The following is a 12,959-nucleotide window of genomic DNA, read 5'->3' on the forward strand; positions in this document are numbered from 1 at the left end:
TCTGAATTAGCTGCAGCTTCCTAATAGATTTTTTAGTGAGACCTGTGAAGACACCATTGCAGTAGTCGAGTCTACTGAAGATAAAAGCATGGACAAGTTTTTCCAAATCCTGCTGTGACATTAGTCTTTTAATCCTAGATATATTCTTTAGGTGATAGTAGGCTGATTTAGTAACAGTTTTAATGTGACTGTTGAAACTCAGGTCAGAGTCCATGACTACACCTAGAGTTCTGGCTTTATCTGTTGTTTTGAACATTGCAGACTGAAGCTCAGTGCTAACTTTTATACGTTCTGCCTTGGCTCCAAAAACCATTACCTCAGTTTTATCTTTGTTTAATTGGAGAAAGTTCTGACACATCCAGTCATTGATTTGTTCAATGCACTTACTCAGTGTTTGAATTGGAGCATAGTCTCCTGGTGAAATTATTACGTAAATGTGTGTGTCATCCGCATAGCTATGGTAACTTATTTTGTTGTTCTTCATTATCTGAGCCAGTGGTAGCATGTAGATGTTAAAGAGAAGAGGCCCCAAGATGGAGCCTTGAGGAACCCCACATGTCATATTTGTCAACTCAGATATATATTTACCTATAGAAACAAAGTTGTTTCTGTCCTTTAAGTAGGATTCAAACCAATTCAGAACTGTTTCCGAAAGTCCCACCCAGTTCTCCAGTCGGTCTAGTAATATGCTGTGGTCAACAGTGTCAAACGCAGCACTGAGATCTAATAATACTAACACTGAAGTTCTGCCACTGTCTGTGTTTAAGTGGATGTCATTAAAGACCTTTACAAGAGCAGTCTCAGTGCTGTGGTTTGGACGAAAGCCTGACTGGAACACATCAAAACAGTTATTTAAATGCAAGAAATTACTCAACTGTTGAAAAACATTTTTTTCAATGATTTTACCTAGAAATGGCAGGTTTGATATGGGCCTGTAATTGTTCATTACTGAAGCATCTAGATTATTCTTTTTTAAGAGCGGTTTAATGACTGCAGTTTTCAGGGCCTGTGGAAAAATACCTGAGTGAAGAGATTTGTTTACTATATGAAGTAGATCTGAGGCCATGCAAGGCAAAACATCTTTGAAAAATCCTGTTGGAATAATATCAAGGCAGCAGGAGGAGGATTTCAGAAGTTGAATAATGTCCTCTAGGTTTTTATCATTAATCTGATGGAATTGTGTCATGGTGTTTGAATTGATGTTAAGTGGAGATAGGGACAACACATTTGCTGTTCCTGATGCAGAGGCACTGACTGCTTGTCTGATTTTCTGAATGTTGTCAGTGAAAAAGGAGGCAAAATCATTGCACGCCCTGGTGGATAGAAATTCAGAGGCTACTGACACTGGGGGGTTAGTTAGTCTGTCGACGGTAGCAAACAAGGCACGTGCGTTGTTTTTGTTTTTGGTAATGATGTCAGAGAAGAACGATTGTCGTGCGTTTTTCAATTCCAAATTATAAAGGCCAAGTCTCTCTTTATAGATTTCAAAGTGAACCTGGAGATTTGTTTTTCGCCACCTGCGTTCAGCTTTTCGACATTCTCTTTTTTCTGTTTTCACGGTCATGGCCTTTCTCCATGGAGATATTTTCTTGCCAGACACTTCCTTTACCTTAGTTGGAGCAATGGCATCTATAACATTTTTAATTTTTGAATTAAAATGATCTACTAGCTCATTTACTGAGATGTTGGCAGGGGCAAGTGTGGAAGAGAAATTCTGAGTAAACATTTCCCTAGTATTTTCAGTTAAATATCGCTTTGTGGTTACCTCTTTTTGAACATTTTTGTGAACAGAAATAGAGCTCTCAAAGAAAACACAGGAATGGTCAGAGAGTGCAACATCAGTCACCACAACCTCAGAGATATTCAGACCCTTTGAGATAATTAAGTCCAGAGTGTGCCCCTTATTGTGCGTGGGCTCCGTCACATGCTGAGTCAGTCCATAGCTATCAAGAACACAAAACAGTTCTTTAGCCCCTCTGTCCTGGGGGTTGTCAACATGGATGTTAAAATCACCAACAATGACTAGACGGTCAAAGTCAATACACACTATAGACAGCAGTTCAGTAAAGTCATCAAAAAAGCTTGCACAGTATTTGGGTGGTCTATAGATATTTAGGAACAGAGCTCGAGAGGAGCATTTCAGCCGAAGGGCCACATATTCAAAAGAATCAAAGTTTCCATACGATGTCTTCCTGCATTGAAGGGAATCATTGAACAGAATAGCAACTCCACCCCCTTTCTTATGCATTCTTTCCTGACTCATAAAACTAAAGTTGGGAGGGGTTGATTCGATAAGAACAGCTGCACTGTTATTTTGTTCAATCCAAGTTTCTGTTAAAAACATAAAATCGAGATTGTGCTCAGTGATTAAATCATTGATTAAAAATGTTTTTCCTGCCAAAGACCTGACATTTAATAAAGCTAGTTTAAGTTTGTTAAACACACTATCAGTCATGTTTTTTGTAACAAGCTGTGGCTGAGATGGAATCACTGCTAAATTAGATACACTCACACAAACGTTTGAGCGCTTCCTGTTTCTATGATTCACCGCTCTTAATCTATTACCTATCAACACAGATATCGGCAAAGCTACTGGCAGGCAGGGCCCCGACATGTCCTGGAAAGAGTTAAGAGTGCCATACGCCCTTGAGCCTGGACCCATCACATATCAGTAAGAGTTTGTTGTGTTTTGTACACACACATCCTTATCAGGCTTCGGAGACTGCAGAAGCCCCCTCGAAGGGAGGGGAGGTGGTCGACGTAGGCACGGTGATGGAGACGGGCTAGATGGTGCGGGGGTAGAGGACATGCTGCCAGGGGGGGGGGGGTGGTTGACGTAGGCGTGGTGATGAGGACGGGGGAGATGGTGCGCGTCTCCGCGGTGATTTTGGTGGGCGTCGTTGAGGAGCGGGGGTAAAGGACATGGTGCCAGCCCTGCGTATCGCCTTCGTTTGGTCTTTGAACTCCAGGAAGGAATCGGTGCCAACCCTCTGTATCTCCTTTGTGTGTTCATCGATCTCCAGGAGGGTGGGCGAGGGTGAAAGGGTGAACGGAGTATCCTCAAAGGCGTTGACAGGGGGGGGGGGCAGTGGAGACTCCTCCATGTGTCTCATAGGTCTCCCATAATCAGAACATTCCTCAGGCGGGTGCAGTGATAATTCTTCAGGGTTTTTCTGCGTGATGTGTTGTGTCTTTCTCGTGTTTTGATTCCTCTTGCCGCTTGTCCTTGGCAGAGGGAACAGATTGATGACGCAGGCAGTTGAATATGTTAGAGATAAACAATTTCACTCCTGACTTGTTCAGGCAAACTCCATTTGCCTTGAAAAGATGTCTGCGATCCCAGAAAAAAGTTAAAATTGTCAATAAAATGAACAGAATGGTCAGTACAGGCCGTTGAAAGCCAGGTGTTCAGTGCAAACAATCTGCTGAATCTCTCCACTCCTCTTCTGACTGGCGGTAGAGGGCCACTGATGAACACCTCTGCATTTAGAGAGCTGGCAGTTTCCAACAAACATTTAAAGTCTTCTTTCAGCACTTCTGACTGTTGTTTCACAACATCATTTGTTCCAATGTGCAGTACCACATTCTTCACAATCGGATGTTCAGCCCCAATATGCAGGATCTTCTCAGCCAAGTCAGAGACCACATCCTTGGGAAAACAGAGTACTTTGGTGTTGTTCTTATTACACAGACCTTTTACATCTCTTACAGCAGAGTCACCCACAATTAGAGTTTCAGGCCCAGTCGTTAGCTTTCCCTCTAGCCTTTTACTTTTAGAGTAGCTATTGGTCCTTACCCTGCTGTGTGAAGAGGACAGGTTATCCAGGTCATCAGATCTCCGGTTCTCGGTCAGCGGAGCGTATCTGTTCTGGATTGGCACACTTGGTGGTTTAGGAGGATTGTTTGTAATTCTCCCTTTAGCAGCTGTCCACGGCTGTTTCCTAGTATGAATAGGGGTTGAAGAGGCGCTCTTCCTGGGTGATAACAATGCAGGCCAGCCGGTCGCATCACAGATTTCGGAGCTCTGGGCTCTGCCTGTTATCCGTCCTCCCAAATCCCATGGAAGTGATTTACTCTTAGGCTTTGCACCCAGAGAGTTCCAGGGAGGACTACCACTTGTAGATTTATTACCCGGTACACAGCCCTCCTGTTCCTTGGAATCCTTGTAGCTGCTAACTAGCTGTGAGTTAGCATACCCTTCTCCATTACTTTGCAACACTGGTAAAGTCGTGTCATTCCCACGACATAGTCCATTCACTTCCACGTTAACTTCCAACCGTTGCATTTTCATTTCCAACACAGCCATCTTCTGTATAAGTTTCTGGAAGTCATCTGTAGAGAACGGAGGCATTTTGCTACCAACTAGCTTAAGCTAAATAGCAGTAGCCTACCAGCTTTAGCTGTTGCTAGGCCACGCTATTGTAAGACTGACGTCGTCGTAAAAATGTTGAAATATGGCTGAAACCCTCCGTCTATTTACGAAGATGAACTGTCCCAGTGATAAGTTAATGTCCAGGAGCCGCTGCTCGAAGTTTTCAGAGAATAAGAATAGGAAAATCAGCATAAAAAGTAAGCAGAGGCAAGAGCAAGCAGAAAAGCGTCTGCACTGTAAGAAAGATAAGGACACAAGGAATATCTGACCAGAAATTAAGGATTTGTATTGGTCTTTCAGATCTCGTACCGATCAGGAGAAATCTCAGGTGATGTCTCTGAGCAGTGTGTGCTGCAACTCCTGTTCAGGTTCAGGTTCTTTATTTGTACCCGTATGTAGATTCTGTTTGCAGAGAAAATACAAGGGTTCCATCCTGACACTAAAAACAAACACAAACAACAGACACATCTCTAATAAAAGGACTAGTAAAAGTACAAGTATACCCTGCTCAACCAAATCTCAAAATATTTAAAAAACATTTTAAGAAGGAAAACACTAGTACAAACATGGACATTCAAAATTCACAATTAAATAAATAAATAAAAATAGGCATCTGTGTGACGCTCCTATGATGTGTTAATTTGTGCAATAGCTGCTGGGATAAAACTTTTTTTATACCGCTTCGTTCTACTCCTTGGGACAAGTAACCTCCGGCCCGAAGGAAGAAGCTTGAATTCTGAGTGCAGAGGGTGGGAGTCATCGTCTAATATGGAGCTGAATAACCGCTGTAACTGCCTGAGGTACAGGGTCTCCAGGTTTAGCTGTGGCTCACCAATCAGTCTGCTGGACCGCTTTGCGATCTGACTCAGAGAGTTTCTACTCTTTAAAGTCAGGTTACCAAACCATGACATTAGTGAAAAAGACAGAATTGACTCGATAAAAGCACGATAAAACATAATCATCATGGTTTTATCAATGTTAAAATAGGACAGTTTCATAAGACAGTACAAACGCTGGTGCCCCCTTCTGCACACAGCTTCACAGTTTGGATCAGAGCTCAATTTCGAGTCAATAATTGTCCCGAGATATTTGTATGATTGCACAAATTCTACTTTCTGATTCTGGATTGTTAAGACTTCATGTATGTGGGGATGTCTTCTAAAATCAATGATCATGTCCTTGGTTTTGCTTATGTTCAGTTGTATATAGGACTCCTCACACCACCTGACAAAGTCGTCAATGACAGGGCCGTGGCTGGTCTCATTGTCCTGGAGCCTACTAACAATTACAGAGTCATCTGCATACTTCATTTATTTAGTTATTTATTTATTCATTTAGTTCTTTATTTTAATATTTATAACATAACATAGGATTTCATAAAGTATTTTTAAAATAGTTTATACATTATTCGAATATAGGAATAGTAGATAGGATTACTTAAAATATAGTACCTTATATTTCATCTTTTTTCCCTTTAGACCCTTGCGGTTTATTCTTAAAAACCCTTACCCTTACCCACCCCCCATTTTCCCTCTGCTGGTCTATGGCCTTGTAGAGGGTAACGGGGTACATAGTCGCTTAGATAAGCGGGGGAGTGCATCTGACGAAGAGATAGGTTGTTGTGCTCCCTCTCTCTGTTTCTTATCCTATATCTAATAGAACTGCTCGGGTCTTGATAGATTGAGTGGGGAAGTTCATGAGATCTTTCTAGAGGGTTATCAAGAATAACTTTTATCCAATGACCCTTTCTCTCTCTGTCTGTGTCTGTGTATTCTCTTGTTTCGATCAGTAGCGTGGCGTGGGAAAAAAATTAGGGGAAGCCAATAATACGTCCTTTCTTTTGGGTCGGGGGTGTGGTGGTCAATTTAATAACGTAACCAGATGAGTGATTACAGCACCCGGTATCATTTTACACACATTTGTATCATACAGATGCAGGACTTACACACGCCTGTTATCTAACCGACAGGTCCGCACCCACTCTCCAGCCCAAACTCTAATAAGCATTCATTCACAAACTAAATCAGGAGACCTTTAACGTTGTACGTCCGATTCGCTCCTTTTTTCCTCTCTGTACACAGCTCCAGTTTGGGCATCGGCCTGTCATCAGATTGTATTTGTTGTTGCTGCTGTAGTTTAGTACAATTATTTTTGAGTAAATACTCCAAATCTCCACCCTCCATAATTGCACTTGCTTCAGTTGCTTGCTACTTTCTAACGGCGGTGAGAGTGGTGCAGTGACGCTATCTATCTTCTATCGATTCGATTTATGATTCGAAAATTATAAAAGTAGGGTAGACATGTGAATATTATCCGACTGAACACAACGTGCATTTATCTAACAGGTTTGTTTTCCACTGACCTTATTTCGAGCTATTTTCCAAAATCCTATGGAGAAATCCCATTGCTTTCTGCCGAGGGAACCCGAGCGCAGCTTACTTCCGGGTTTTAGGAGCGTCACTGCAACACCAAGTTGATGCGATTTGATAGGATTGTGAGGCAAGGGAAGCCAGCCGCCTCTGGCTTCTCTTGGCATGGCCCTGACTAATCACAGGTTGGCAGGGGCATCACGTGAGCCTCATCTGATTGGTCAATCTCTCAATTTTTTTTCACCAAGGGAAGCCAATTTCGGCTAGCCTCCTCTCGCAGCAGAGAGTGCAATCTACTGTTTCACCATAACATCTAGAGGGGCTCTGTTTCACTCTTTGTAAAATACTCAATGAGAATGGGGGAGAGACGGGCCGGCAGCAACACACAACAAAGAATTCCCGAAACTAAACGAAGTGTTTTTATTTATTTATTAAAATTATAACTACACTCCGAAAAAACAGGGGAAGCCTGGCTTCCCTTGGCCTCTGGGAGAAAACGCCACTGGTTCCGATTAACCCAGCCAAATCTTCTTTTTTTTTTTTAATCTATCTACGCCGGGATCCAGAGTCGAGGCTGATCCTCTTGCTGGATTCATCTTCTTATTACAGACACATGCATTTCCTAACATTCGGTCTATATGCTGTAAAATGTATTATCTCTTCGATTTACACACGGCATCTATTGCACATCTGTCCGTCCTGGGAGAGGGATCCCTCCTCTGTTGCTCTCCCTGAGGTTTCTCCCATGTTCCCTTTAAACTGTGGGTTTTCTCTGGAAGTGTTTCCTTGTACGATGTGAGGGTCTAAGGATAGAGGGTGTCGTTTTTCTCATACTGATATTCTGAACAATCTGTGCTGTTGTATTGGCTGTAAAGTGTCTCTACTGTAGGCTATTTATATGTACAGCATTTTGGCTCGACCAAAAATCGTTTATAAATGTGCTATATAATTAAAACTTGATTTGATTTGATGTATATTGCAGTCCCTCACTCACTTTGTTTTATTCAGTGCGAGAATTGAGCTTGAGCTTGTCCTGCCAGGAGTTTAAATCTGGGCTGAAATGGTGTCAGGGCCATTCTCACACACACACACACACATGCAGGTGCTCATTGGTTAGCCTCGGTTAGCCTGCGCTGGAACGATATTTAGTTTTAATTTTGATCCTGGTGGACTGATCATATCGGGCTCTGAGACTGCTTATTTTTTGTGAGCTCAGTTCTGACTTGAGGGAATGTTTGGTCAAACTTTGTGTTTTGTCTCATAGTGGCGTTTTGGCACTTTTAATGAGCGCCACGGTCTCTGAACAAATGAGACACACTGGTTCTGTGCTCCCAGTGGGCAGGATAAACATGAATGAGTCCACTCAGGGTTAAAAGCTATGTTCTCACTGTCCACTTTCCTCTTCTAGGAGATCACCATGTGTAATTATTTGTCTCTCCCTGTCTGCCGCTAACACGCCTGTTCACTCTCCTCTCCGCTTCTCTCCCTGTATCGCTAATTATTCTCTTCACTCACTTTCCTCTCCGCTTCTCTCTGACGCGCTCTCGTCTCTTCTTCTGTGTTTCTCTCCCTCTATCACTCACTCGTCTCTTTCGCCCCCTGTCGGCAGCGGTTAAAATATAATCGCCCCGTCAAAATTGAAATATTGATTATCCGGGTCCGTATAGGTCGGCGTCTAGGTCCGGATCCGGACCACCTGTTGCCGACCCCTGCCCTTAAGGGACATGGGAAAAAAGAAAAAAGAGAGAGAGAGAAAAAAAAGTCGTGGGCACGAGAAAGTATCTCGTGAGCACGAGAAACTAACCCGTTATCCCGACTTTTCTTTTTGGAGAAAGTTACCGCCTGTCAGCGCCACTTCAATGATGCCGTTTAAAAACATAAAAATGTAAGGGCGGTGCCAGCCGTCAGTGAACCGAGCCAGCCGTCAACGGCCCTTGACGACCGGCCGTTCTGTGATTCTCCAGATTCTACAGATGGCCAGTCCGCCCACACACACCTCTACAACACATCGAACTGCGGACACGTGCAGCAGCGTTCTGAATCAGCTGCAGTTTTCTGATGGATTGTTTTGTCAGCCCTGTGAATACACTATTGCAGTAGTCGAGTCTACTAATGATAAAAGCATGGACAAGCTTTTCTAAGTCCTGTTGTGACATTAGTTTTGTAATCCTCGATATGTTCTTCAGGCTGTACTCAGCATTGAATCAAAACGCACCATAGCTTTAAATCTTAATAAGTTTGTGAGGCGTTTTGCTGAACAAGATGGTAATCGCCGCATTCAGCTGTTATAGGCATGCCAACTTGATGCTCTGCTCACGGATGACTCGATGAGCATAATAAACTGTTAAGACGATGACCTTACGTGTGTAAATATATTTTTTTCTTTGTGGGGGTCTGCCCCCAAAAAACAGTTTTAAGTCCTGAGAAAGTCAAATAAGACGTACAACTACACTGCCCAGCCAAAAAAAAGTAACCACTTTGATTTAACTAGGCCAGTAGGTAAGGACTTTCCACTGGATAATAACTGCAGCGATGTTTTAGCTGAATACACGTTTTTTTAACCCTAACTGATGCAGTTAGTCACTTCTTTAATGTTTGTTCTTTCTGATGTAAAGTCAAGGTTGTAACTGTTTGCAATGAAGTTGTGGGGCGCTGAACTGTTCCTTTGATTCTGTTGATATATGATATAATTACTTGTCTTTCAAATTTGAAGGAGGGTGAGCAAGCATCTTGTGGAACATTCATCATTAACTCCTCCAAAAAATATATTTATTTAATAATAACACTGAATATGTGAATCATAACAGTGATTGACAGCTGATAGGAATAAAATGATTGTTAATAGTATCATATTCATTTAGACAAACATTGACGAGACAGTTAATTAACGTACTTATTGCAGCAGTCTGAATCAACCTGATCCCACCAGAATGCGTGACTCCACCACGACTCCTTAACACCGCATTGCGTGGTGGAGTCACGCATTCTGCTACATTTACGTGTCGGCACCAAAAAAACCCAATGTAATGTGAATGAGGCTCTTTTGTCGTGGTGCACACACGCATTTCGACAACGTCCCGCAGTGAGCTTTTATTCTATAAAACGTTTTTTAAATCTACTTTATAGCTTGTCTCACGGGAGGCTTCTTTTATTTTATTTGTATTCATAATATTTTTGATTTTTCGTCAGAATGTAAAAATTACATTAGTTACGAGTTTTTGTTCTCAAAAAATAGTGCATTGTTACAAATATCAAAACAATAACAAAATATATCCGTCGTAAACTAAACCAGAAACAGCAGTATATTTTATTTTGTTAACGCTGTAAACTTGACAGCTTTTTAACCCGCACCTCCTACTGGTTAAAGCACGTTATTACACGTTTAGAGTAATTGCAATGCATGTAGGTTATGTTGCTTTTTAATGACTGTTTTAAAATGCCTTTTTCTTAATGTCTTTCATTTTTGTAAAGCACTTTTGAATGTGTTATATTTGATGAAAACATTTCAATATTAAGAGTATATACAAAATAGTGGGAAAGTAGAAGGTCAATTATATAAATATAGAATAGAAAATATCAAGAAGATACTGTAAATAATATCTACAATAAAACAGTTTAGTGCCTGATAGGAGGATGTGCAAAACAGACAAACTAATAAGGCTTTATTTAAACATTAAAGAATACTTTAGGTTAAGGTCTTCTTTTCAATAAGAAAAAAGCTTTGGGGGTATCTATCTACAGATACATAAGCCTGACAAAGTACTTAACGTCTAATATATTGCATGGTTTGTTTTGGAACTTGACAATCAACTTTCCTGCAATGTTAACTATGTTGAAGCATTTATTTTAACCGATATTATACATATTTATTATACTCTTATAAGATGTATGTAGATAGAATAATACATGTGCAGAATATGACAGTTTAATGGTGGTATACACACATATTAATAGATGTCTTGTGTAGATGTCACTGTTGAGGAACATGTGACCCAAGTTGTTCACTCATTGCATAACTACACCGTAGTTGTGTATATGATATGTCAATAAACCTTAGAAAATTATCACCAACTATCAAATATCTCTCCTGATTGTTGGCACTTGACAATCACCTTCACTGAATTGTACTCAGGTGTAACTAAAGTCTGATTTAAGGGTTGTTTATATTTCACATCATTAATCCAAATCTCTAGAGTAACTAAAATAAATGTAGTGGAGTACAAATACCAGGTTAACCTTAAAGAAAGCCCTCAGGATTATAAAAGACCCCCATCACCCCAGCCACAAACTGTTCTGTCTGCTGCCGTCTGGCAGGCGGTACCGCAGCATCCGGACTAGTCCAGACAATATTGTTTTTAAACGTTTAAATCAAAGTTTTATTACATGCAATTTTACATTTTAAACTTGTATAATCATATGAAAAATACAGAGTTACTGGGTTTAAATTAACTCCCTGAGAGACCTCTTCGTCAGGGAATAAAATACATGTTTTAAAGAGATTTCTAAGTATTTAAATACAGAGTAAATGTTAAACACAGTTTTCCCAGGAGAAGCCTAAACAGAGAGGACGACCCATTGCTGTTCAGCGTGGATTATCAAATGCACACGTTTATAAACTCTAAAGGATTTAATCTCAATCTAAAATACTGATTTATTGGCAGCGGTGTGTTATCGAGTCTTAACAACCTCTTAAACTTCTAATTTGACTAATCAGAATTTAGTATTCAGCTAAGATGTTTAATACAATATAACCACCCCCCCCCCCCCCCTCATTCTATTCATGTTTATTTCCTCACTGACATGACGTGTCTCAAAGTAAATACAAAAATATGTCAAACTTTGATTTCAGTTTTGACAAGGACTCCATTTCTCCCCTCGGTTTTCACGGTTTTTACGTTTACGTTAATTGATGAAGAAAAAAGCTGACACATCTTCACTTCAGCGGGCACCATCTTCAAAATCATCTCTTTGCTTTCAAAGGTAGCACTTTACTGTCCCCAGTAACCACATGACTTAAAGGGGACCTATTGTGCATGTCTCTTCTTCATCAACATGTGTCCCCTCTTCTTCATGTCTCTTCTTCATCAACATGTGTCCCCTCTTCTTCATGTCTCTTCTACATCAACATGTGTCCCCTCTTCTTCATGTCTCTTCTTCATCAACATGTGTCCCCTCTTCTTCATGTCTCTTCTTCATCAACATGTGTCCCCTCTGTGGAAAGAGACTCTGAAAGTTTCAGGAACAAAGATTCTCTCTCTTTTTGTCCCGATCCATTTATATAAAAACCTGTCTGAAAATCAGTTCTAATTTGACCAATCAGAATTTAGTATTCAAGATGTTTAATACAAAATAATAATATATAGTAAGGTCAAATATGTAATGGAGAAGATAAAGTAATGTGTGCACTACATGAATATATAAAAACATGTATGTTACAATCAGGGTTTGCGTTAACCGAATATTTTCCGTCTATGACGGATTTTTTAACAATGACGGAAAAATCTGAATGTCGTCCGTCATTTTGACGGATTAGAACAAACTCAGACCAGCGCCACAGTTTCCCCGCAGCGAGGCTCCGGTGTTATGCCGTCTTATGCATGCCCGCCCAAAAGGAAATTATACCGTTTCCAAACCGAACTTTGCCGAACAGATAAGTGAAATGTCTGGGAGTATTTGCTTTACGCTGTGCACGCTCCCGCGAGGTGCAGTGGACATGCATTACACGGCGCTAACAGTCCCCTGTTGACAGTTCACGAGCGTGCCCCCCCCCCCGGCAGAGTTTTGTACAGGCCGACCGACGGGTAATAATGGATTTTGACGGAAATGTTACGATCCTGCCCGTCAAAATGACGGGCAGCGAAAAAGTCTAGCGCAACCTCTGGTTACAATAGAGTTGTGCATTAATATTAATAATGATATCACTCAGATTATTAAAGCAGCAACAATCACATGTAATGAGAAAAGAGCAAACAGATGTTACAATGCTGTCAAATAATAAACTAACTTTCTGATTAAATTAGTTCCACAAGAACAGAGGATTCTTCAGACTGAAAACAAGTTGCTTCTTTTCCTCATTCTATTCATGTTTATTTCCTCACTGACATGACGTGTCTCAAAGTAAATACAAAATATGTCAAACTTTGATTTCAGTTTTGACAAGGACTCCATTTCTCCCCTCGGTTTTCACGGTTTTTACGTTTACTCTCTGTTAATTGATG

This window comes from Gymnodraco acuticeps, unplaced genomic scaffold (genome assembly GCF_902827175.1).
Source record: "Gymnodraco acuticeps unplaced genomic scaffold, fGymAcu1.1, whole genome shotgun sequence".
NCBI classification, from domain to species: domain Eukaryota; kingdom Metazoa; phylum Chordata; class Actinopteri; order Perciformes; family Bathydraconidae; genus Gymnodraco; species Gymnodraco acuticeps.